The sequence below is a fragment of the Hypanus sabinus genome, unplaced genomic scaffold (genome assembly GCF_030144855.1).
Source record: "Hypanus sabinus isolate sHypSab1 unplaced genomic scaffold, sHypSab1.hap1 scaffold_122, whole genome shotgun sequence".
Lineage (NCBI taxonomy): Eukaryota > Metazoa > Chordata > Chondrichthyes > Myliobatiformes > Dasyatidae > Hypanus > Hypanus sabinus.
The window spans coordinates 411,083-435,856 of NW_026779281.1; the positions used below are offsets into that span (position 1 = coordinate 411,083).

At 45.8% G+C, this 24,774-nt stretch overlaps 1 protein-coding gene across 3 annotated transcripts in view; it reads left to right on the top strand.

Annotated features, from left to right (window-relative positions):
- The window catches only part of LOC132386582 (NACHT, LRR and PYD domains-containing protein 3-like), a 288,111-nt gene that overhangs the window by 230,152 nt on the left and 33,185 nt on the right, over positions 1 to 24,774 (top strand). For 2 of the 3 annotated variants that reach the window (XM_059958872.1, XM_059958873.1), the window contains exon 4: positions 13,587 to 13,679. The gene's annotated coding sequence lies outside the window, so the exon portion shown is untranslated. Of the gene's footprint in view, positions 1 to 7,667; positions 7,772 to 13,586; positions 13,680 to 24,774 lie in introns of those variants that run through there. The other variant, XM_059958874.1, reaches the window with a different exon arrangement.

Sequence of the window (24,774 nt, forward strand, 5' to 3'; positions counted from 1 at the left end):
GTGTCACCTTTAACTTCGTGCCTTTTGGAAATCAGGTAATCTTGCACTGGCTTAGCTATTCACAGTAAGAGAAATTTTGACCAGGTGTACCCACACGTTTTCATGCTACTGTAGACATCACGAACTGAGCTGCAGTTAAAACTTGTCTAACATACCACAGGTCAATACATTACAACAGTACATTGAGCTGATTTATGACAAAACAATAAGTGTAACAAAGCATTATGGCCGCAGAATAGGTACAGTGCAGATAGACACATGACGCAGGGTCACGTCGAGTTACATTGTGAGGTAGAGTCCATTTTATCATTCATTTGGCTTATAATCGCAGTCATGGAGCTCGGTTGTGCGCGCTTTAAGGCCTTTGTATCTCTTCCCTAATGGGCGCTGGATTTGCAGCGAGAATGTCCAGCTTGTGAGGATCTTTGAGTACATGGCCTGCATTTCCGACGCTGGGAGATGTGTAGCAGGAATCCATGCAGGGAACGCTTGTTTCTCTGATATTCTCAGCGTAGGCCGAAGTTCTCTGCAGTTCCTTGCAGTCATGGGCAGAGTAGTAGCCAGACGAAGGCGTGAAGTATCGACAAGATGCTCAGAGACCTCGGCCTTCACCCTGCCTTGTGTAGCTGGATCCTGGACTTCCTGTTGATCGCCGACAAGTAGTACGTGTGGGCTTCCTCACCTCTGCCCCTCTGACCCACAGGTGTCCCTCAGTGTTGCCTCTTTAGCCGCCTCCTTTACTCTCTGTGCACCCATAACTTGTGTCACCACCCACAGCTCCAATCTGCTAATTAAATTTGGGGATGATACTACACTGATCGACCGAATCCCAAACAATAACGAGGCAGCGTATAGAGAAGAAGTCATCACCCCGACACGGTGGTGTCAAGAAAATAACCTCCCACCTCATTGTCACCAAAACAAAGGAGCTGGTTGTGGACGACACGAGGAATGGAGACAGGCTAACCCCCATTGACATCAATGGATCTGGGGTTGAGAGGGTGAACAGCTTCAAGTTCCTCGGCAGAAATATCACCGATGATCTCACATTGTCTGTACGTACTGACTGTGTTGTGAAAAGAGCACAGCAGCGCCTCTTTCACCTCAGATGGTTGAAGAAATTGGTAGGGCACCCCAAATTCTCAGGAATATCTACAGTTGCACAATTGACAGCATCCTGACTGGCTGCATCACTGGTATGAGAACAGTAATTTCCTCTATTCCAGGACTCTGCAGAAAGTGGTGCGGACAGCCCAGCGCATCACTACATATAAACATCCCACTATTTGGACTTCTGCGGAGACTGATGTGTAAAAATGGCCGAGTCACAACAACCACAAACTGTTCCAGCTGCTGCCATCTGGGAAATGGTATCACAGCATAAAAGCCAGGCCAACAGGCTCCGGGATAGCTTCTTGCACCAGGCAATCAGACTGATTAATTCAAGCTGATACAATTATATTTCTATTTTATGTTGACTGACCTGTTGTAAATAGTATAAATTGGTTATAGTAAATCGTATAAACAATTTATTATAAATTACTATAAATTGCACGTTGCACATTTAGACGGAGACGAAACGTAAATATTTTTACTCCGCATGTATAAAGTCAATTCAATTCAATGCAGTCTCCTGCCCATCTGGGTCAACTTCTGCCCAGCCTGTATCTCACGACCTTAAAGATTTATATCAACCATCTTGATCAATCTTAGTTCACAGTGTCTGCCGCCACCTCAATGATATGTATCAACGATCTTGTTCAAACTCTGTCCAGTCTGTATCCCACCACCTCAATGATATATATCAACCATCTTGTTCAACCTCTGTCCAGTCTGCATCCCACCACCTCAATGATATATATCAACCATCTTCTCAACCTCTGTCCAGTCTGTATCCCACCACCCCAATGATATATATCAACCATCTTGTTCAACCTCTGTCCAGACTGTATCCCACCACCTCAATGACATATATCAACCATCTTGTTCAACCTCTGTCCAACCTGTATCCCACCACCTCAATGATATATATCAACCATCTTGTTCAACCTCTGTCCAGTCTGTATCCCACCACCCCAATGATATATATCAACCATCTTGTTCAACCTCTGTCCAGTCTGTATCCCACCACCTCAATGACATATATCAACCATCTTGTTCAACCTCTGTCCAACCTCTATCCCACCAACTCAAAGATATATATCAACCATCCTGTTCAACCTTCGTCCATTCTGTACCCCGCCGCCTCAAAGATATATAACAACCATCTTGTTCAATCTCTGTCCAGTCTGTATCTCACCAATGATGATATATATCAACCATCTTGTTCAACCTCTGTCCAGTCTGTATCCCACCACCTCAATGACATATATCAACCATCTTGTTCAACCTCTGTCCAACCTCTATCCCACCAACTCAAAGATATATATCAACCATCTTGTTCAACCTTCGTCCATTCTGTACCCCGCCGCCTCAAAGATATATAACAACCATCTTGTTCAATCTCTGTCCAGTCTGTATCTCACCAATGATGATATATCAACAATCTTTCTGCTACATTGTTTTCATTGTGAAGTATTTTGTCTCACTGGGTTATTCCTGAAATCGCTTTTTTGTTATCTGAACTACCAGAGGATTTATTTAATGTAGCATGAGCGGGAGAAAAGACACCATTACAATTTTATTTTCAACTTTCAACATTTGCCATGAGGAAACTTGCTGCATCTTTATCAGTCATTTTTGAAGAGTCACATTCTCCGTTGTCAGGGTAACAGCCCTTATGACCTGCAGGGATTGGCGTACATCTTTATCGCTCTGGTCAATATCCCTCAGGCAGAGTCAGTGGCCTCGGGATCAGATGTAACAGATTGATAGTGGGGTGGGATGGATGCTGTGAGTATTGAATGTGTCGACTGTACTAACCCTGTGTTGGAATGAAAAGAAAACTAATGAATGTGGGACTTACATTTGTGTACATTTGTTCAGGCCGTCACAAACATCTTGTAATCAGTCAATAGTTGTGCATCATTTAAAGTAAAAAAGAGAAAATGCTGGAACCGTTCAGTTGATCAGGTCTGATACTGGGTTTTCAACAGTTTCTCTTTACACACATCCAATCTGATGTTCCGAGTTTCCAGCACTTTACTTTCAATTTTATATTAAACGTGTTTTATTCCTGTTAGCCTGCAGGAAATGTGATGTCCAATTTTGCTGGGCAAGATCTCATTTAACCATATAACAATCACAGCACGGAAACAGGACATCTCGGCCCTCCTAGTCCGTGCCGATCTCTTAATCTCACCTAGTCCCACCTACCCGCTTTCAGCCCATAACCCTCCACTCCTTTCCTGTCCATATACCTATCCAATTTTACCTTAAATGGCATAACTGAACTGGCCTCTACTACTTCTACAGGAAGCTCATTCCACACAGCTATCACTCTCTGAGTAAATAAATACCGTCTCGTGTTTCCCTTAAACTTTTACCCCCTAACTCGCAAATTATGTCCTCTCGTTTGAATCTCCCCTCCTCTCAATCGAAACAGACAATTCACGTCAACTCTATCTATCCCTCTCAAAATTTTAAATACCTCGATCAAATCCCCCCTCAACCTTCTACGCTCCAAAGAATAGAGACCTATAGGATAATGTTCTCTATAGGACCTATAGAGAACAATAGGATAATGATAAAATGTGTTCAGTTTAGCTGGTGGAGACAATGTGAAAGATTATACCCGCCTGCTGGTGCCCCGCGCCCAGGTTTTCCAGCCCGCTCTCTGGCCCAGTCAGAGGTTCATCAGGTTCCCGTTCAGACACAGGTTGATGTCGGAGTGTTGGTGTTTGAACTCTGAATGGCCGAGACACTGCAGCACATTACTGGCGACAAGGACTCCTGGGCGAGCTGCTGAGTGAGCTGTGACCTGGGAAACACTGGGCCTATGTAGCTATCAGTATCTCTGACCCAGTCAGGTTCCCGTTCTGCCACAGGTTGATGTCGGAGTGTTGGTGTTTGAACTCTGAATGGCCGAGACACTGCAGCACATTACTGGCGACAAGGACTCCTGGGCGAGCTGCTGAGTGAGCCGTTACCTGGGAAACACTGGGCCTATGTAGCTATCAGTATCTCTGACCCAGTCAGGTTCCCGTTCTGCCACAGGTTGATGTCGGAGTGTTGCTGTTTGAACTCTGAATGACCGAGACACTGCAGCACATTACTGGCGACAAGGAGTCCTGGGCGAGCTGCTGAGTGAGCCGTTACCTGGGAAACACTGGGCATTTATACCTGTCAGTATCGGGGATTTGGCCCAGGTCAGTACTTCCACAGGTGAGGGATGGATGATCCTCCTTTCACAGTGAATCAGAAGGCTCGGGGCGTTGGGCATTGGTTGTGGGGAAATTTCTGATTACACCACTCGCTGTGAGATGTGCTGACCATGTGTGAGGATTCGGGGGTCGGTGAGTGGCAGATTCAGCTGGGTGACCCTGAGATATCACAGTTTTAGATCCAAGTCTGGGGTCTGAGAGGACAGCCTCGGAATAAACAAGCTTCCCTTTAAAACTGAGAGAAACTTCTTCAGCCAAAGAGTGATCGATCTGTGGAGTCTGTTGCAACAAATGGTGATTGGGGCTGTCACTGGGTATATTCACGGCAGAGGTTAATATATTATTGATCGCTAACTATTGTCATGTTTTGTTAGCCAGAACTATGAGTATTATTGTAAACAGCACGTTAAAAGCCGACTTTACAATTTTAGATTCTTCGATTCAAAATGGCTGCAGTGTTAAACTTTATCATAATTAAACTCACAGCATACGATGTTAAGTTTGTTATTTTCCTTTTCGGTTATTTTCGGTAAGCCACTTCCTCTGTTTCCAGGGTAACGGCCCACTAGAGCTGCAAGAAGAGTTGCACATTTTTTTTATCGCTCTGTGGTCACCGCCTCTCAGTGCAGAGACAGTGGCCTCAGGAGCAAATGCAACAGTATGATAGTGGGAGGAAAGGATTCTGTGAGCATTGACTGTATAGAATAAACTGAGAAGATAGAAGTAGAGAAACATAGAGAACCCACAGCATAATACACTGGCCCTTCGCCCAGCAGTGCTCCCAAACATGAACCTACTTTAGAAATTTCCTAAGGTTACCCATCAGCCCTCTTCTTTTTATCTCCATGTACTTATCCAAAAGTCTCTTAAAAGGCCCTGTTGTATCCACCTCCACCACCGTCACCGGCAGCCCATTCCACGCACTCAGCACTCTCTGAGTAAAAAACTTACCCCTTACATTGCCTCTGTACCTTCTCGCAAGCATCTTAAAACTGTGCCCTCTCGTGTAAACCATTTCAGCCCTGAGAAAAAGCCTCTGACTATCCACACGATCTATACCAGTCATCATTCTATGCACCTCTATTAGGTCACCTCTCATCCTCCGTCGCTCCAAGAAGAAAAGGCCGAGTTCACTCACCCTATTCCCATAAGACATGCTCCACAATCCAGAGAAATCCTTGTAAATATCCTCTGCACCCTTTCTATGGCTTCCACATCCTTCCCGCAGTGAGGCGACCAGAACTGCACTCCAAGCACAGTACTCCAAGTGGGGTCTGACCAGGGTCCTATATAACAGTAAGATTACCTCTTGGCACTTGAACTCAATCACAAGGTTGATGAAGGCCAATACACCGTATGCCTTCTGAACCACACAGTCAGGCTGCGCAGCATTTTTGAGTGTCCTATGGACTCAGACCCCAAGATCCCCCTGATCCTCCTCACTGCTAAGAGTCTTACCATTCATACTATATTCTGCCATCATATTTACCTTCTAAAGTGAACCACCTCACACTTATCTGGGTCGAACTCCATCTTCCACTTCTCAGCCTAGTTTCGCTTCCAGTCGGGGTCCCGCTATAACCTCGACAGCCCTCCAAACGATCCATAATACCCCTAACCTTTGTGTCATCAGTAAATGTACTAAACTATCCCTCCACTTCCTCATCCAGGTCCTTTATAAAACTTACGAAGAGAAGTGGTGCCAGAACGTATCCCTGAGGAACAGCACTAGTCAGCGACGTGCAGGCAGAATATGAACCATCTACAAACAATTTTGCGTTCTGTGAGCAATACATTTCTGAATCTACAAAGCAATGTCCGATTGGATCCCATGCCTCCTTAATTTTTCAATAAGCCTTGCATGGGTTCCTCATCAAGTGCCTTGCTGAAATCCGTATACACTACATCTACTGCTCTACCTCCGTAAATGTGTTTAGTCACATCCTCAGAAAATTCAATCAGGCCGGTAAGGCACAACCTGCCTTTGACAAAGCCAAGCTGTCTATTCGTAATAATTCCTTGCCTCTCCAAATGTTCATAAATTCATGAAAAAGAGCATGTGAAGTTGAATTCCTTATTTCCTATTTTCAGTTAGTTCTGCTGAGCCAGTTCCTCCATCACCAGGGTGAAAGCCCACCAAAGCTATAGAGTGTTGAACATATTTATCGCTCTCTGGTCACCGCCCCTCAGTGACCTCAGGAACCGGTGTGGGTGCCCGGATGCTTTGAACATTCACTGTATGGAATATATAACGTTTCTGTTGCAGTAAATGGATAACTAATGAATTTAGGGATTGCATTCATGCAAATCTGTTTAGGACGTCACAAACAGGGTTCAACAGGGATCACTCCCTCCACAATTCCCTTGTTCATTCATCTCCCCTCACTAATCTTCTTCCAGATACTTATCCCTGCATAAGCCTAAGTGCTACACCTGCCGTACCCCTCTTCCCTCACCTCCATTCAGAGACACAAAGCAGTCCTTCCGGGTGAGGCAACACTTCATCTCGAATCTATTGCTGGGGACATTTATTGTGTCCCGTGCTCCCGATGCGGCGTCCTTTACATTGGTGAGACCCACCATCAATTGGGAGACCGTTTCGTCGAGCATCTCTGTATCATCTGCCACAAGGGGGACTTTGCAGTGGCCGGACATTTTAATTCTGATTCCCATTCCGACGTTTCGATCAACTGCCTCCTCTTGTGTCAAGATGAGACCGCCCTTAGGGTGGAGGAGCAACACCTTAGTGATCGTCTTCACATAAAACAAACACAAAGGCCGGCAGATGTGTGGAGACGGAAGGGATCGAGGCAATGTGGATCGGACAGAAACATGTGGCTGAGATGGGAGAGCAGCCGCCATCTTGTTCTTGGTTTGAGGGGCTGGATGGCCTCCTCCTGCTGTTTTTCACTTGGTGTTTCAGTGTTCCTGTCCAGTGAGGCTCCGGAAGAATGTGAATAGAAAAAAGTGTTTATAAACATAGAACTGATTTCAAAGAAGCCTGCACAATTCCTTTTCAGGTGGGAATTGTACGTCAAACCGGAATGGGAATCGAACCCTTACCTCTGAGAACCGGGAGATGGGGCCATGGGGACGGGGAAGGTTCTTAGGGAAAATAAAAATGTAGTTGGTGTAAATATGGAATAATGTGGGGAATGCGGCAGGTCGGTCGGGCAGCGTGTGAGGGGCGAGGAGCAGAGTCACCAGTTTCTCGCTCCCATTTCAAACGCAGATCTGCAGCATCCGATGTTTTCGCTTCCGAGGCCCCGCCCCCGCTCTTCACAGTCTCCGGATGGGCGGGGGTTTTCTTTCCGTTCTCAGTTGAAGCTGATCGTCTGTGGGGAGCCGGTGGACGGATCTCGCTGCTCTCCGGACAAATTGATGATGTTCTCATCGGTCAGTATTGAGGCCGGTCACTGGGGTTGAACGCAACCGACAATTTCCCATCGGTGAGTACTGAAGCCGATCCCGGGGGCGGGGAACCTCACGTTGGGCAGAGAGTCCCGTTAACTTCCCCGAACTGGCGGCCCCGTCCCGCTTCCTGGACAGAATGTGTCGTGGTCGGTCCGGGTTATGGGACCTTCACACCGAACCGCCTGAGATGAGCCGCCGCTCAGCCCCCGGTGTTCTGGTCCCAGGAGCGGGATGAGGTGGTGATGCCGACACTGAACCCATCCATTCAGATGTACCTGGTGAACTTTACCTCCATCACCCGGCCCGGTATCGGATCCAAACTTCACCTGGATCGACGACTGGGATCGATAATTGTTTTAAATATTTCCTGCAAACTGAAAGCGGCCGTTCGGCCCATTGTATTCTTGCAGACTCGAGGGTTAAACAGAGTAATCGAACTCTCGGGAGACTCCTCCACGTGTATGAGTAGTTCCATCTTTCCCCGTTCAGACAGGACAGTGAGATCCAGATCTCTCACGTCCTCTCGGGGTATTGGGAAGTTTATTTCCATCTTCTTTCCATTGCTCCGACTTGCCGAAATGCTGACCGTATTTCCCGATATCTGGCCCCATTAATGCGAGAATTAAGTCTTGTCCATTTATCTGGGTTTCCCGGAAATGTGTACACTCCCTCCAGAATTTCCAAAGGAGAAACCCAGGCTGTCTGATATTTCCACACGATTGAAATAGGGAATCTTTATTTTGTACAGAGGTAGAGTGAAAATCGTGTCTCCGGTATTCTCCACACAGATCAATACATTGCAGCAGTACACTGAGGTAAAACAAATCATTCTGGTTACAGAGTAAGTGCAGTGCAGGTAGATATGTGGTGCAAGGTCACATCGATTTAGACTGTGAGGTCAGGAGTCCACTCATCAAGCTGTTCGCTTCTAACAGCAGATTGGACACCGTCCTTGAGCCCGGTGGCATGTTTCTGTTTTATTTTATCTTCGGCCCGATGGGAGGGTGAGAAGTGAGAATGTTCAGGGTTGTGGGGATCTTTCAATATGTTGGCTGCTTTACTGAGGCAGTGGGAAGTGTAGACAGAGTCCATGGAGTGGAGGTTGGTTTCTATGATGTACTCAGCTGTGTCCACAGTTCTCCGCTATTTCATTCAGTTAAAGGAAGAGCAGTATCCGTATGAAGATGTGAAGAATCGGGATGGGATACTTCCTGCGGTGCATTGATAAAGTGTGCAGAGTAGAAAAGGGCATATACCAAAGTTGTTTTTGTTTGTTCTGGTTTTGTTATATTGGAATCTATTATCTACCAGTGCGTACTATTATTTCAGGATCTGTGCATTGCGAGGGACCATCAGAGACCGCCCTTGATCCCCTTCTCCCATCAGGCTCCTTCTGCTCATCCCCTGCCGATCTGGTTCAACCTCTGTCCAGCCTCTGTCCCACCAACTCAGTGATATATATCAACCATCTTGTTCAACCTCTGTCCAGTCTGTTTCCCACCACCTCAATGATATATATCAACCATCTTGTTCAACATCTGTCCAGTCTGTATCCCACCACCTCAATGATAGATATCAACCACCTTGTTCAACCTCTGTCTCCCATCACCTCAATGATATATATCAACCATCTTGTACAACCTCTGTCCAGCCTGTATCCCACCACCTCAATGATAGATATCAACCACCTTGTACAACCTCAGCCCAGCCTGTATCCCATTGCTGCAATGATATATTTCAACAATATCTTTCAAACTTTGTCTTCATTGTGAAGTATTGTTTTTCATCTTTTCCAGAATTGGTTTTTCGCTAGCTAGGACTACCAGAGGTTTAATTGAACACAACATGTGGCAGGGTAAAAGCAGCCATTTCAATTTTAGTTTCACCGTTACAAAATGGCTGCAGTGTTAATCTTTGTCATAATTGAACTCACAGCATCTGATGTTGAGTTTGTTATTTCCCTTTTCGGTTATTTTTGGTGAGCCACTTCCTCTGTTTCCAGGGTAACGGCCCACTATAGCTGCAAGAAGAGTTGCACATTTTTCATCGCGCTGTGGTCACCGCCTCTCAGCGTAGAGTCAGTGGCCTCGGGAGCAAATGTAACAGAATGATAGTGGGAGGAAGGGATGCTGTGAGTATTGGCTGATGGGATGTACTACACCAGGGTAGGAATGAATTCAGAACTAACATATTAGTTGGGGTGTGATGTTATTTACAGTTTAGGGTGGCAATCAGTTTACTATCTGTGCATTAAAATGAAGAGGGAGAAAATACCCCAGTTGCAGGAAATTTAAAGTGAAGCGCAGAAAATACTGGAAACGCTCAGCAGATCGGCAGCATCTTGGACAGTCTCAGTTCTGGAACTGGGTCTTCCACCATTTCTCTTTTCAGAGATGTAGTCTGATGTACTGAGTTCCCATCATTTTCTACTTTATAACTTTACATTTTGTTCCTGCTACAAGATCCCACACAGCGATGACACAGAGATCAAATGTGCTCGGTTTATCTGCTGGGTTCCGGCTGAAGTGTATCCGCATCCTCTATACAGACCGGGGAACCAGCCTGAGCACCAGCCCCGGCAGAGGGTCATTAGGTTCCAATTTCATCGTACTTTGTCAATCGGAAATGGCAGGAACACCATGGTAAATCACCGGCACCAAAGCATCTTTGTATGGGTGATGATATTGGGCTGGTGACTCTGAGGATATGGAACTGGCAGTATACGGTCTTCAGTCCAGGTTGGTAATTCTGCAGCTGGGATCGGAATTTTCTGAGTCTGTAGTGAAGCTGAAATCCCGGGCGGTTGGACGTTGGTTATGGGGAAGTCACCATCTACACTGCCCAATAGGAGAACATATCTGACAAGTATTTTGGAGATTATTTAAGAGTTAACTAGGGAGTTGGGTGAAGTTGGTCAGTGATGTTGCATCTGAACTTTGGTAAAGTCTGTAACAAGATCCCGCATGTCAGCTGATCGGGAAGGTTCGGTCACGTGGGAGTCACGGGGAGCTGGCGAGGTTTATTCACACCGGGCTCGATGACAAGAAGCAGAGGGAGATGACTGAAGATGAATTTAGCGAATGGAGGCCTGTGACAAGTGGGGCGTGCGTGTCAGTGTCGAGACCTCGTTAATGTGTTATTCGTGCCATTGATTTGTATATGAATATATATATGTATATGGCACGATATCAAGTTTGATACTAAATTCGGGAGTCTGGTTGATATTGCAACAGGTTACAATAAATTTCAAAGATTGAGAATAAGAGGTCAGTTATTTAAAACAGAGTTGAGTTAGAGTTTCTTCTCCCAGAGAGTTGTGGAGGTGTGGAATGCACTGCCTCGGAAGACGGTGGAGGCCAATTCTCTGGATGCTTTCAAGAAGGAGCTAGATAGATATCTGATGGATAGGGATATGGGGACAAGGCAGGGACTGGGTATTGATAGTGACTGATCAGCCATGATCTCAGAATGGCGGTGCAGACTCGAGGGGCCGAATGGTCTACTTCTGAACCTATTGTCTATTGTCTATTATCTTGGTTAGTTATGGAGATGGTCTGAGAAATGGCGAATGGTTTTCAACTCGAACAAGAGAGGGTTGGAGCATTTGGACAGTCAGTCCAGGGTGAGCCTGGTATAGTGAATGGGAGGGCACGGAGTTTTGTGGAACAGATTGAGTAACAAAAAAAAAAATCATTAATATGCAACACAGACTACAGTGCAGATAGAGAACAATACCTGACTCCTACACAGAACTCAGCTCTGATACAGGGTCCTCCACCTGAAATAATTCCATCATTTTTGTTTTATTATGTTAAAGATGTTTTGTCAACTTGCTGTTTTGTATGTATGGCGTGTCTACATTGTGTTTAACAAAGGTGCGATGTTACAAGCTGCTAATAGCCGGGTAAACACTCAAGTACACCTACAAACAGGCCGGATGAACTCAGCGGGTCGGGTAGCGTACGTTGAAAGGAACAGTCAACGTTTCGGGCCGAGAGCCCTCGTCAGGACAGGGACAGGGGCACCATAAAGAAGGTGGGGGGAGGGTGAGAAGGAGAAGGCTGATAGGTGCCAGGTGAAAAACTAATCAGAGGAAAGATCAAGGGGTGGGGGAGGGGAAGCAGGGAGGGGATAGGCAGGAAAGGTGAAGAAGGAATGTAAGGGGAATGCACTATGGGTAGTAAAAGGCAGAATCATGAGAGAGGTATATGAGGTGTATGAGATCCTGTTGAAGGTGGCGGAAGTCGCTGAGGATAATATGCTGGATCCGGAGGCTGACGGGGTGGTAGGTGAGGACAAGGGAAACACGGTCCCTGTTGTGGCGACGAGAAGATGGGGTGAGGGCCGAAGTGCGGGAAATGGAGGACATGCGTGTGAGGGAATCACCCCACCACTAAGGACATTTTTCCCTCTCTACCCTTCTCTGCTTTTCGCAGGGATCATTCCCTCCGTGACTGCCTTGTCCACACGTCCCTCCCCACAGATCTCTCACCGGGTACTAATCCCTGCAAGCGTAAGTGCTACACCTGTCCCTACACCTCCTCTCTTACCACCATTCTGGGCCCCAAGCAGTTCTTCCAGGTGAGGCAACACTTCACCTGTGAGCCTGTTGGGGTAATCTATTGCGGCCTCCTGTACATCAGCGAGACCCGACGCAGATTGGGGGACGCTTCGTCAAGCACCTCAGCTCGGTCCGCCACAACAGACAGGATCTCCCGGTTGCCACCCACTTCAACTCTGCTTCACATTCCCATTCGGATATGTCCATACATGGCCTCCTCTACTGCCATGATGAGGCCAAACTCGGGTTGGAGGAGCAACACCTCAGCCCCTTGGTATGAACATCGGATTCACCTCTCTCATGATTCTGCCTCCTTCTACTACCTATAGCAGTAGTAAAGGGTACCCACACCCTTTACATTCCTTCTTCACGTCCTGCCTATCCCCTCCCCCAGCCCTTGATCTTTCCTCTGATTGTTTTTTCACTTGCACCTTCAAACTCACCCCCAGCTTCATTATAGGACCCCTGCCCCCTCCTTCCTCAGTCCTGACGAAGGGTCTCGGGCCGAAACGTTGACTGCTCATTTCAACGGATGCTGCTTGACCTGCTGAGTACATCCAGCCTGTTCATACGTGTTGATTTGACCACAGCATCTGCAGTGTATTTGTCTTTAAATACTCAATAACATGTTGACCAGAGTTTAGGAGATAATAATGATCTTAAAATCCTTCCGGAGAAAATGTAGTGTTTCTGGACAAGATGTCACAATGTTATGTGTGACATTGCATTCTTCAGGATGTCAGAGTGATTCTATATAGACTCAAAACATATATTGCCATAGATGTCCATGCAAGGGGATATCAAAATGAAAGAAAGGGTGAGAATCAGTTGTGACTGAGAAACCTGTATAATCCAGTGACGAAAGAAATATAAGTCTCATCGTCAGCAGAAATGTTTCAGCCCACACTGCTGTAAGATTTGTCCATTACTCACCACAGCGCCACCAGTGGTAGGAGGACCAAAGCAGTGGGAGCTGTCTGCTCAACCTGGCTTGCCATTCCGGAGACTCATCACTCCCGGTCCAGGACACAAGATTGGTTCCTAAAAGGGAATTGCCTGCAATGCAGAGAGTAGATACCCTGGAGAATCCTGGCCCAGTGTACAATGCATGGAGAGATCGGAAATGGACATTGTGTGACTGTGGGTGGATGGGTGCAGGTGGATCCGGCCATGACAAAGCTTCAGTGGATCGGCCCAAGATGTTTGGAAGTGTTTGTCTCCGTTTAGAAACAAAACAGTATTCTCCTTTAATTAATGTCTGTCCCTCCTGTTGTTTTGTTTTGTTATAGAACAGTAAAAACTGATCACACCTCTCACCAAAATGGGTCAAGGTTCGAGCAGTGGAAGAGCTCCAGTGACGTCAACATCGAGAAAGGACACGGGTATGTTGGCGAATTATTTTAAATTTATAAACACACTGCTGATTCTATGTCTGGGTTTAATTCAACATTGGCAATTCACAAAATATTCGTGAAAACTGAGCAGAGAGATGAGAGAGAGCGTTAACATCTCTGGGGAAACACAATCACACGTGGAAGGAGTACATTTACCGTCTGCTCCTGCTCCTCGGACAGATTGTGATGCACACTAAAATGGCGAGTTACTCCGGAAGACAAGACATTCTCCGAAAGATGACAGTTTTGGGCAACACAAAGACACAAAATATTGGCTGAACTCAGCAGGTCAGGCAGCATCCATGGAGAAGAATAAACGTATGATATTTTGGATCAGGACCACGGAGAACAGAAAGTAATGTAACAATATCTAGAATTTATGTTGCCTCATTTCCAGCCCGATGAAGGGCCTTGGCCTGAAACGTTGATTGTTTATTCTCCTCCATCGATGCTGCCTGACCTGCTGAGTACCTCCAGCATCTTGTGAGATATTCCAGAGATTTGCATCGCAAGGGGATTACCAGGCAGGCAGACAGTAGCGCAGAGCAAAGCGCAGGTGATGGGCAGTACCAGGAGAGTGTTGTTGATGGTTACTATATTCCCAGGAATTGGCAGAGTCTTTTGCAAGCAGAGAGGTATATTCCCGGGGACTAGAAAGAGCAGCCTTCAACAGACGGTTGAGCTTTACCGACTAAGGTAACAATTCCCTGAATCACCCACCCCACCCCACAGTCTACAGAGGAGTTACACTCTTCCCATTGGTGCAATGCGATGTCAGTCACTAGTTACACCCAATAACAGAGATGGACCATCCAAGAAGGCATTACCCTCGTTGAGGGCATCTCATACTCCCGCCACGAACAAATTTGTCAAAGCGGAACAAATCCCAAAGTAAATGCCCCATTTTTGAATTATTTCAATATCCCTCCGAGGGAAGCTGGGGTTTTTTAAGAAGCTTCGGTCAGTGTCTGATGTATCGTTGAGAGGTATGAGGAGACCACTCGGCCCACTGGATTGCTGCCATCTCCCTGGGGAGGGAGGGAACCCAGCAGGAAGAGGAGGGAGGGTGAATTAACTGAGAGGATAAATATGGTGTGAGGAGTTGAGTAGGATGGAGTCTGAGAGGTTGTTTTCCCTGTTGGGGGATCAAGGAGCAGGATGCGGGACGGAGCCCATTGACAGTGGGAAAAAGAAATGAGGGGCTCGTCTATGGAAAAGTCTGAGCCCACAGTGGTGGCGAGCAGAGATATTCACCTCTTCGGTGGGCAAACAGTGGGCGACTGTATGCTCATATTGTTAGTGACACAGAATCGTATAATTGCTGTTCTGTGTGTTATCTGAATGTACTTGCCTGTGATGCTGCCACAAGTCAGTGCTTCTCTGTACCTGTACCTTCCCGTACTTGTGCACTTGGCAATAAATTCAACAGGACCTGAGAAATCTCAGTGAGATTTGATTACTGATGATCATCTTGGCAGCTCGGTAGGTCGAATGTATGAGACAGTACACTGTTAAATGCAAAACCCTGAACAGTGTTGATGATCAGAGGGATCTTAGACTCCAAGTGCATCGCTCCCTGAAAGAGACTGCACAGATTGATCGGGTGGTTACGAAGGCAAATGAGATAGTTCTCTTTATTAGCTGAAGCATTGAGTTCAAAAGTCGGGAAGATTATCAAACTAGTTAGACCACATCATACAGTTCTGGTCGCCCCCATTCTCGGAAGGATGTCGAGGCTTTGGAGAGGGCGCAGAAGAGGTTTACCAGGATATAGCCTGGATTAGAGGGCATGAGCTGTAACAAAAGTTTGGACAAACTTCTGTTGTTTTCTCTGGAGCTGTGCAGGCTGGGGTGAGACTGGATGGACGTTTATAAGATTATGAGAGACATTGATAGAGTACACAGACAGTATCTTTTTCCCAGGGTTGAAATGTCTAAGATAAGAGGCCATGCATTTAAAGTGAGAGGGGGTAGGTTAAATGAGATGTGAGGGGCGAGTTTATTTTCCCTACGGAGTCTGCTGGCTTGGTCACTGGAATTTGCTCCTGGGGAGACCCTCCACTCTGTTATGCAATAATCACTCTGCACATGACACATCCCCCAGATGGGCGGTGATTTTTTTTATCCCATTTGTTGTTGAAGCGGATCATCTGCGGGATCGGGAGAAGGAGAGGGTCCTCTGGGGTAAAGATAAGATTCCCATCAGTGAGTACTGACACCACTGTGGAGTCGGGTGGTCTGATGTTGGGCAGTGAGTCTCGTTAACTTCCCCGAACTGTTGGCCATTTATTCATTTATCTTCCAAATATCTGGGCTCTTTAAAGATGTAAAAACTTCACTTAACCCTCCTTGTAGAAGATCCGAATCAGCAACCCGGGCAGTCAATTTCTACACAATTAAAATAGTGAATCCACCTCAGGATAAATATTTAAAACAAATGTTGAGGATTTTCTTTAGCCAGAGTGTGGTGAACTTGTGAAATTCGCAGAGGCAGCTGTGGAGGCCAGGTTGGGGGTATTTAAGACAGAGAGTAGATGGGAAATTGAGAAGATAGCTGAGGGGTGGGTACGGGGCAAGAGCTGGGGAGTGAGAAGTGGATCCTGGTGAGGGGGGAGGTTGGAAGGTGGAAGTAGTGACAGGGGTAGGAGGTGAGTGTTTGGGGCAGCATGGGGCTGCAGTCATGTAAATTAATTCCACAGAGTATTAACAAAGAGTTTAGACAGCATTTGTTATAGAGAGTGCAATGAAGATTCCCCAGACTGATCCCTGGAGTGGTGGGGTCATCATATGTAGAAAGATCAAATGCGATAACCCTTTCATTTAGAGAACCGAGGACTGAGAGGTGAACATTGAAATGCACAATATCATGACTGGCTGAACCAGGGATCCCAGAGTCTGAAAAAGGGGGTGGACTGTCTGGGACTGAGATGAGGGGAAATGCCTCCACTCCGAGGGTGGTGAATGTTTGTAAATCCCCACCAAAGAGGGCAGTGAAGACTCAGTGATTGTCCTCACATAAAACAGAGATTGGCAGATGTGTGCAGACCAAAGGGATCGAGGAAATGAGGATCGGGCAGAACCCTGTGGCTGAGATGGGAGAGCAGGCTCCTTCTTGTAGATGGTTAGAGGGACTGAATGGCCATAGATAGAAAAGAGCAGAGAGATTAAATGGACGTGAGAGGCAATCACAATACACAGAGCTGTTCAGTGTTTGCATAGTTGATTATCTACCTTGGGTTCATTATTCGGTGTTTGGAAATTCCCACTTACTCGTCTGTTGGTGAGCAGCTGGAAATTAAAGAAACTCTCAAGATGCTGGAGACCTGACATCAAACCAGAAATTGTTTGAAGCCATTCTGAAACAGACTTTTGGAGCTGAAGCATTAACTTTGTTCCTCTTCACAGATACTCTTTATCTGTTGAGTGTTTCTTGTACTTGCAGTTTTTTTAAACATTTCATTGGAATGATTTAAGTCTCCTGGGAAATGGACTTGTCTAGGACACAATGTAAGTCATTCTCTTACAGCACAGAAACAGGCCTTTTTACCCATCTAGTTTGTGCCATTTTCTGCCTGGAGCCACCCACGTGCATACAGACTCTTGATGTCAGTACCTCCCTCATCCATGTACCCATACAAACTTCTCTTCAATGCTGCAATTGAACCCGCATCCACATTCGCATCATCTTCTGAGTGAAGTAGATCCTCCTCAGATTCCCGAAATCTACAACCTCACCCAACCTGAGGGGGAAAAGCCGACACATATTCACCCAATGGATACCATCATTGTTTTGTATGCCTCAAGCAGGGATTCCCAAGCTGGGGTCCGCAAGTGCCACGGTTAATGGTAAGGGGTTGTTACGTACCCTGTAACTGGGTGTCAGACCAGCAGAGAGAGAAGAATCCGTCGGAGTCTGGTGGTACTATATTCAATGGTGTTTATTAGTAAAATACACAATACAGTATCAAAAATGCAAATATACATATAAAACAAGTTAGCATTAATAAACCCAAAAGTGTAGGGATAATAATGAGCAATAATAAACAAGCTCTATCAATGTCTGGGGGTAAATGAATTGCCATAGAAGAGTATAAAGTTCAGTTCAGTTCATGCGTGCTGAGCTAGTTATGGTTGTTGTATTGTACTCATTAGAGAGAGAGAGAGAGACATTAGGTAGTTGCAGCAGGCAAACCTTCTGTTGCTTTCTTAATCTGTCGTGTCATTGTAGTCATTCAGCTATGACCAATCCTTCAGCCAGACCATTCTTCTGAGGTGGACTCCTCACTCTGGCATGAGTGGACACACACACACACAAATCCCCACCGGCCCTGCTGTCACACTGTGAGCTTTATTGACCAATCTCATGATTCGGTCTCTGAAGCCCCCACCTTTCTTGTGGGTTCACAACACTCAGTCCGTGTCCACTGATGTGTCTGAGGGATCTGTCCCCAGATCTGTCTTTTATCCCCACTGAATTTTATCCGTCTTAGCCATCCATCAATTCTAAGTGTCTATCAAATCAGGCCACTCCTGCTGTCTCCTGAGGAATGTTAACGAGCAAAATAATGTCCTTGCAGCGAAAGGTAAATAATCCAGGAAGAGCCAAAATATAATAAATCAACAGTCCCTCTCTCCCACTTATCTGTAGCAGATGTTCCTGCCTCTGTGCTTCATCTCTCTCTCCCATTAGCAGCAGCAATAGTTCATAGTTCTCAGGGGGGATGAGGGAAATGGTTAACTCTGCACCCCATTTTCCTTCAGGTCTGTTCATCACTCAAAACACCCCCATCCTTCTGGCAATTTTCACCAGGGTGAAAATTAACTAATAAAGCCCATTACTGATTTACAGAGTTTAACAAAATACAGAAGTGGTCTTAACTACAAGACTAACACAGATACACTTTCAAATTAACATCTGGATAAACAATCAGCAATTACGTTGTCACTCCCCTTTACATGTTATATTTTAATATCAAATTCTTGTAATAGCAGACCCCAACTTGATAACTGCCTATTTTTATTCTTCATATTAGCCAAAAATACTAAGGGGTTGTGCTCTGTATAAACAATCAATGGTCTCCGTGCTGAACAAATGTAGACCTCAAAATGCTGTATCGCCAGGATAAGAGCCAACAATTCTTTTTCCACAGTGGAGTAATTTCTCTGATGCACATTGAACTTTCGAGAGAAATATGCCACTGGGTGTTCCACTCCATCCACTGCTTTCTGCAATAGGACTGCCCCGGCAGCCTCGTCACTTGCATCAGTCGCCAGTGAGAAAGGTTTCGAGAGATCAGGTGCTATCAACACAGGTTGGTGGCACAGTATGGTTTTCAATTTCTCAAAAGCTTTCTGGCAAGAATTTCTCCACACAAACTTTTCATCCTTCTGTAGGAGCTTTGTAAGCGGGAGGACAATATCCGCAAAGTTCTTACAAAATTTTCGATAAGTACCCCACCACGCCCAAAAACATTCTCAATGCCCTCTTATTTGTTGGGACAGGAACCTCAGAAATAGCCTGCACAGGAGCCAACTGCCCCTGTCCTACCATCTATCCCAGGTACGTGATTGTGGCATGGCCAGACTCACTCTTTGCGAGGTTCACTGTGAGATGGGCTGCAGACATTCATTTAAACAGCTTTTCCACAGCCTCAAGGAGTTCATCCCATGTATGACTCCAGACCACTACATCGTCAATGTAAGATTTTGTGTTTGTTAACCCTTTTATCACTGCATCAATCATTCTCTGAAATGTCCCTGGAGCGTTTTTCATCCCAAATGGCAAAACATTGTATTCATAGAACCCTGATGGTGTGACAAATGCTTAAATTTCTCGAGCCCTGTCAGTTAAAGGAACACACCAGTATCCTTTTATCAGGTCAATCTTGGTGATGTATCTGGCTTTACCCACTTTATCAATACAATCATCCACCCTAGGGATAGGGTAAGCATCTGTCTGTGTGACAGCATTCACCTTTCTGTAATCTGTACAGAATCTTATACTACCATCCGGTTTCAGTACGACCATACATGGAGATGCCCATGCAGAGGAAGATTCACGAATAATACCAGCAGCTAGCATATGCTCAATTTCTCTTTCCACTAGCTTGCTCTTTTCCAGATTAATCCGATAAGGGGATTGTTTAATAGGCTGGGCTGAAGTAACAATAACATCATGCTCTGTTGTTTTGCACCTCCTGGGAACATCTGGGCATAAATCTGCATGCCGGTTAATTAGCTGTGTCAGCTGCTCTCTTTTTTCAGGCTCCAAATGACTGATTTTATCAGCAAAGTTGGCCAAAATAGCAGAGTTCTCTAGTCTGGTGGGTACTATACTTATCTTTTCAAAACCCTTGGGCCCTCCTTATCAATCCTTTCTGCCTCATCGGTTTTCGTGACAGCACCGACCACTGTGGGGGTCGCATCACGATAACCCTTTAGCATGTTAACGTGAACCAACTGGCTCGGCTTTCGTCTATCAGGAGTTTCGATCACATAATTTAGAGAGTCTATTTTCTTGATCACTTTGTACGGTCCTTGAAATCTCGCCTGCAGGGGGTTGGTAACTACAGGAAACAGGACCAAAACCTTATCGCCCACTTGAAATACTTGCTCTCGGGCTCGTTTAACATACCATGGTTTCATTTTAGTCTGGGAATCTTTAAGATTTTGCTTTGCTAGATCGCATACCTTGTGAAGCCTTTCAAGGAACCTCAAAACATAGTCAATCACATTGACTTGCACGTTCAGACTAGACCATTTCTCTAAGAGTAAGGTTAAAGGTCCTCTGGGCTTGTGACCAAAAACGAGCTCAAATGGGTGAACCCCAGAGATTTCTGAACCGCGTCCCTCACTGCAAATAACAGAAGTGGTAATGCATCATCCCAGTCTCGAGTGTTTTCCTGACAGTAAGTTTTAATCATGGTCTTTAAAGTCGTGTGGAATCTCTCCAACGCCACTTGAGATTCCAGGTGTTATGCAGAGGCTAGAATTTGTTTAAATCCCATCTGAGTCAACATTTGCTGAAATGCACGGGACATAAAGGTACTCTCCTTATCTGATTGTATCTCTCTAGGTAACCCTACCGTGGTGAAGAATTAATGTGTGCCTTTACCACCATGAGAGTCTTAATGTTCCCCAGGGGCACAGCCTTCGGGAATCGAGTAGCAGCACACATTAAGGTCATGTCGTACTGCCGCCCACTCGCAGTTCTAGGCAAGGGACCCACAAAATCCACGATGATTCGGGAAAAAGGCTCCTCAAAGGCGGGTATCGGTCTGAGAGGTGCCTTAGGTATAAACTGATTTGGCTTTCCTACCACCTGACAAGTGTGGCACCTTTTAGAATAGTCAACAATATCCTTCCTCATATTTGGCCAGTTAAAATCTTTCATAACCCTATCTCCCAAATGTACAGCTAGGGGTACCTTATGAGCCAGGTTCAAAATTTCATCCTAATAAACCTTCAGAAGCACCAGCTGGTGTACCACTGCCCAGTCCTCATCTACTGGCACCGTGGTCAGCCACTTTCTCATTAATACACCCTCCTTCAGGTAGTAGCCCTCTGGTTCCTATCAATTTCTATGTCAGAAAGAGCTGACTGTCTCAGCGCCACAAGCTCCTCATCACGTCTCTGCTCCTTTATATATTCCCTCCCTGCTAATGGTAGATCCACCTCCTCTCCTTTACTCTCCTTCACCGCACTATCCTTTTCTTTCTCATCCAGTAACCCCTTTTTATACAAGGTCGGAAAAAACATCTCCGCTAAATCGACACTGGACTCATTTAAACTGGCTCCTGTCTCAGCCGCCTTTCTCGACATGCTGCGAGTTATTGTGCACGTGGGATAAATCTTGGAATCTATGGGCGGGTCCGCAGCACTTACAGGCTTACTTGTCAGCTTCACCGCTGAATACACGTCACCACCTGCCAGATTACTACCAAGTAGGACGTCCACGCTGTCCATCGGTAGTTTTGACCACACCCCTATTTCGACTGGTCCAGGTACCAGGTCACATTTCAGAAATATCCTATGCAAAGGTCCGGCCTCAGTCCCTTTTCCGATACCTCTTAACACAACCTCCCCAGTCTCAGTCTCAGGACCGAAGTCTAACACCTTCCTTAGAATCAATGACTGACCAGCCCCAGTATCTCTCCAGATCCGCACTGCAACTGGGGTTTCATCCTCCTTCTCAGACACCGTCCCTTCCGAGATAAACTTCTCACACCCCTCTTGGGCTCTATCTAATTTTGCCTTCCTCATCAATCTGTTGACTGGCTCAATGCAACCAGTCGGGATTGCTGTTTTCCCTTTTCCTGTCTCCTTCTTCGGAGCCATGCACTCAGATGCGATATGACCAGCTTTCCCACAGTTATAACACGTAAAGCTAGGAACCTTCCTGCTAGCCTGCTTTTCCTCATCCCTGCCTTTTCCACTAGTTCCCTGCTTATTCTCTGCCTTAGCCGGTGGGCTCTCTCTACCATCCCTATTACCTCTCTGGTAACTCTTATTTGGGGGAAACTTTATCTTATGGGTTAAGGCGTATTCATCTGCTAGCTTGGCAGATTCTGATATAGACTTATTCTTCTTCTCATTCAGGTATGTCCGGATAGCATCCGAAACACAACCTTTAAATTCTTCGATCAGAATCAACTCTCTTATGCGGTAGAAACCCTCCTCCACCCCTTCTGCAGTGCACCAGCGGTCAAAGTACACACCCTTCTCGTATGCAAACTCAGTGAACGTCTGATTCCCCTGCTTCGTTAAGTCCCTGAACTTTTGTCTATATGCTTCGGGTACCAACTCATAGGCCCTAAGGATAGCCAGTTTTGCTTCCTCATAATCCTCTGCCACCTCTACAGACAATACAGCATATGCACGTTGAGCCTTTCCTTTAAGTACACATTGTAACAGCACCACCCACTTATCTCTGGGCCACCACTGGTTCGCGGCCACTTTTTCAAAATGCAACAAGTACCGATCAATGTCTGTTTCCACGAACGGAGGTACCGATCTAATCTCCTTGCTAACATTAAACTTTTCCCCATGGTCCACCCCGCTATTCACACGTTACCATCTCTCCCTCTCAAACTGTCGCTGTTTTTCTGCCTCCTCCCACTACAGCTTCCTTATCTGGAGCTCATGCTCCCTTTTCTTCTCCTCCTCCGCCAACCTTAATTTTTCTATCTGTAACTGAATCTCACCCTCGGCTGGTATCCTCTCAGGGAACAGGTCCAATATATCCAACGGGAACTCACCCTCGGATACATAATGCTATTGCTCTCTGTATATCCAACTTTCACTGCCGAGAGATTCAATCATTTCGCAACACTCACCAATTCCACCTTCCTGGCATCCTCTAATGCCCCCAAAGTCGGGTCTTTTAAAAATTTGTCAATCTCCATCTCTGCTGGTTTCCCATCTGGTTATCCACACAACCAGATCAAGTAAGGGACTTCTATCCCGATTCACTGCCCCCCCCCAATTTGCAAATCAAATACCAAGACGAGGCCCCAATTTGTTTCGTACCCTGTAACTGGGTGTCAGACCAGCAGAGAGAGAAGAATCCGTTGGAGTTTGGTACTATATTCAATGGTGTTTATTAGTAAAATACACAATACAGTATCAAAAATGCAAATATACATATAAAACAAGTTAGCAGTAATAAACCTAAAAGTGTAGGAATAATAATAAGCAATAATAAACAAGCTCTATCGATATCTAGGGGTAAATGAATTGTCAGAAGAGTAGAAAGTTCAGTTCAGTTCATGCGTGCTGAGGTAGTTATGGTTGTTATATTGTACTCATTGGAGAGAGAGAGAACGAAAGATTAGGCAACTGCAGCAGGCAAACCTTCTGTTGCTTTCTTACTCTGTCATGTCGTTGTGGTCATTCAGCTATGACCCCTCCGTCCTTCAGACAGACCGTTCTCTTGTGGTGGACTCATCACTCTGGCATGAGTGGACACACACACAAGTCCCCAGCAGCCCTGCCGTCACACTGTGAGCTTTATTGACCGATCTCCTGATTCGGTCTATGATGTCCCCGCCTTCCAGTGGGTTCCACAACCCGCAGTCAGTGTGCACTGGTGTGTCTGAGGGGTCTGTCCCCAGATCTGTCTTTTATCCCCACTGTCTTAGCCATCCATCAATTCTAAATGGCTGTGTCCATCAAATCAGGCCACTCCAGCTGTCTCCTGAGGAATGTTAACGAGCAAAGTAATGTCCTTGCAGCGAAAGGTAAATAATCCAGGAAGAGCCAAAATATAATAAATCAACAGTCTCCCTCTCTCCCTCTTATCTGTAGCAGATGTTCCTGCCTCTGTGCTTCATCTCTCTCTCCCATTAGCAGCATAGCAACAGCAATATTTTGTAGTTCTCAGGGGGGATGGGGGAAATGGTTAACTCTGCACCCCATTTCCATCAGGTCTGTTCATCACTCGTAACAGGGTCCATGACATAAAGAATTTTGGGAACCCTTCCCAGCATCTCTCGTCATTCTCCTGTGCTTCAGGGAATCAGTTTCTAGCTTGTTCAACCTACCCCTGTAACTCAGTTCCTTAAATACCTGCAACATGTTTGCAAAGTAAAAATAATTTCCATATAACCATATAACAATTGCTGTACAGAAACAGGCCATCTCGGCTCTTCTAGTCCGTGCCAAACGCTTACTCTCATCTAGTCCCATCGACCTGCACTCAACCCATAACCCTTCATTCCTTTCCTGTCCGTATGCCTATCATTTTTTTTACATGACAATATCGAACCTGCCTCTACCACTTCTATTGAAAGCTTGTTCCACACAGCTACAACTCTCTGAGTAAAGAAGTTCCCCCTCATGTTATCCCTAAACTTTTGCCCCCAACACTCAGCTCATGTCCTCTTGTTTGAATCTCCCGTGCTCTCAATGGAAAAAGACTATCCAAATCAACTCTATCTATCCCCTTCATAATTTTAAATACCTCTATCGTCCCCCCTCAACCTTCTACGTTCCAAAGAATAAAGACCTAACTTGTTCAACCTTTCTCTGTAACTTAGGTGCTGAAACCCAGGAAACTTTCTAGTAAATCTCCTTTGTACTCTCT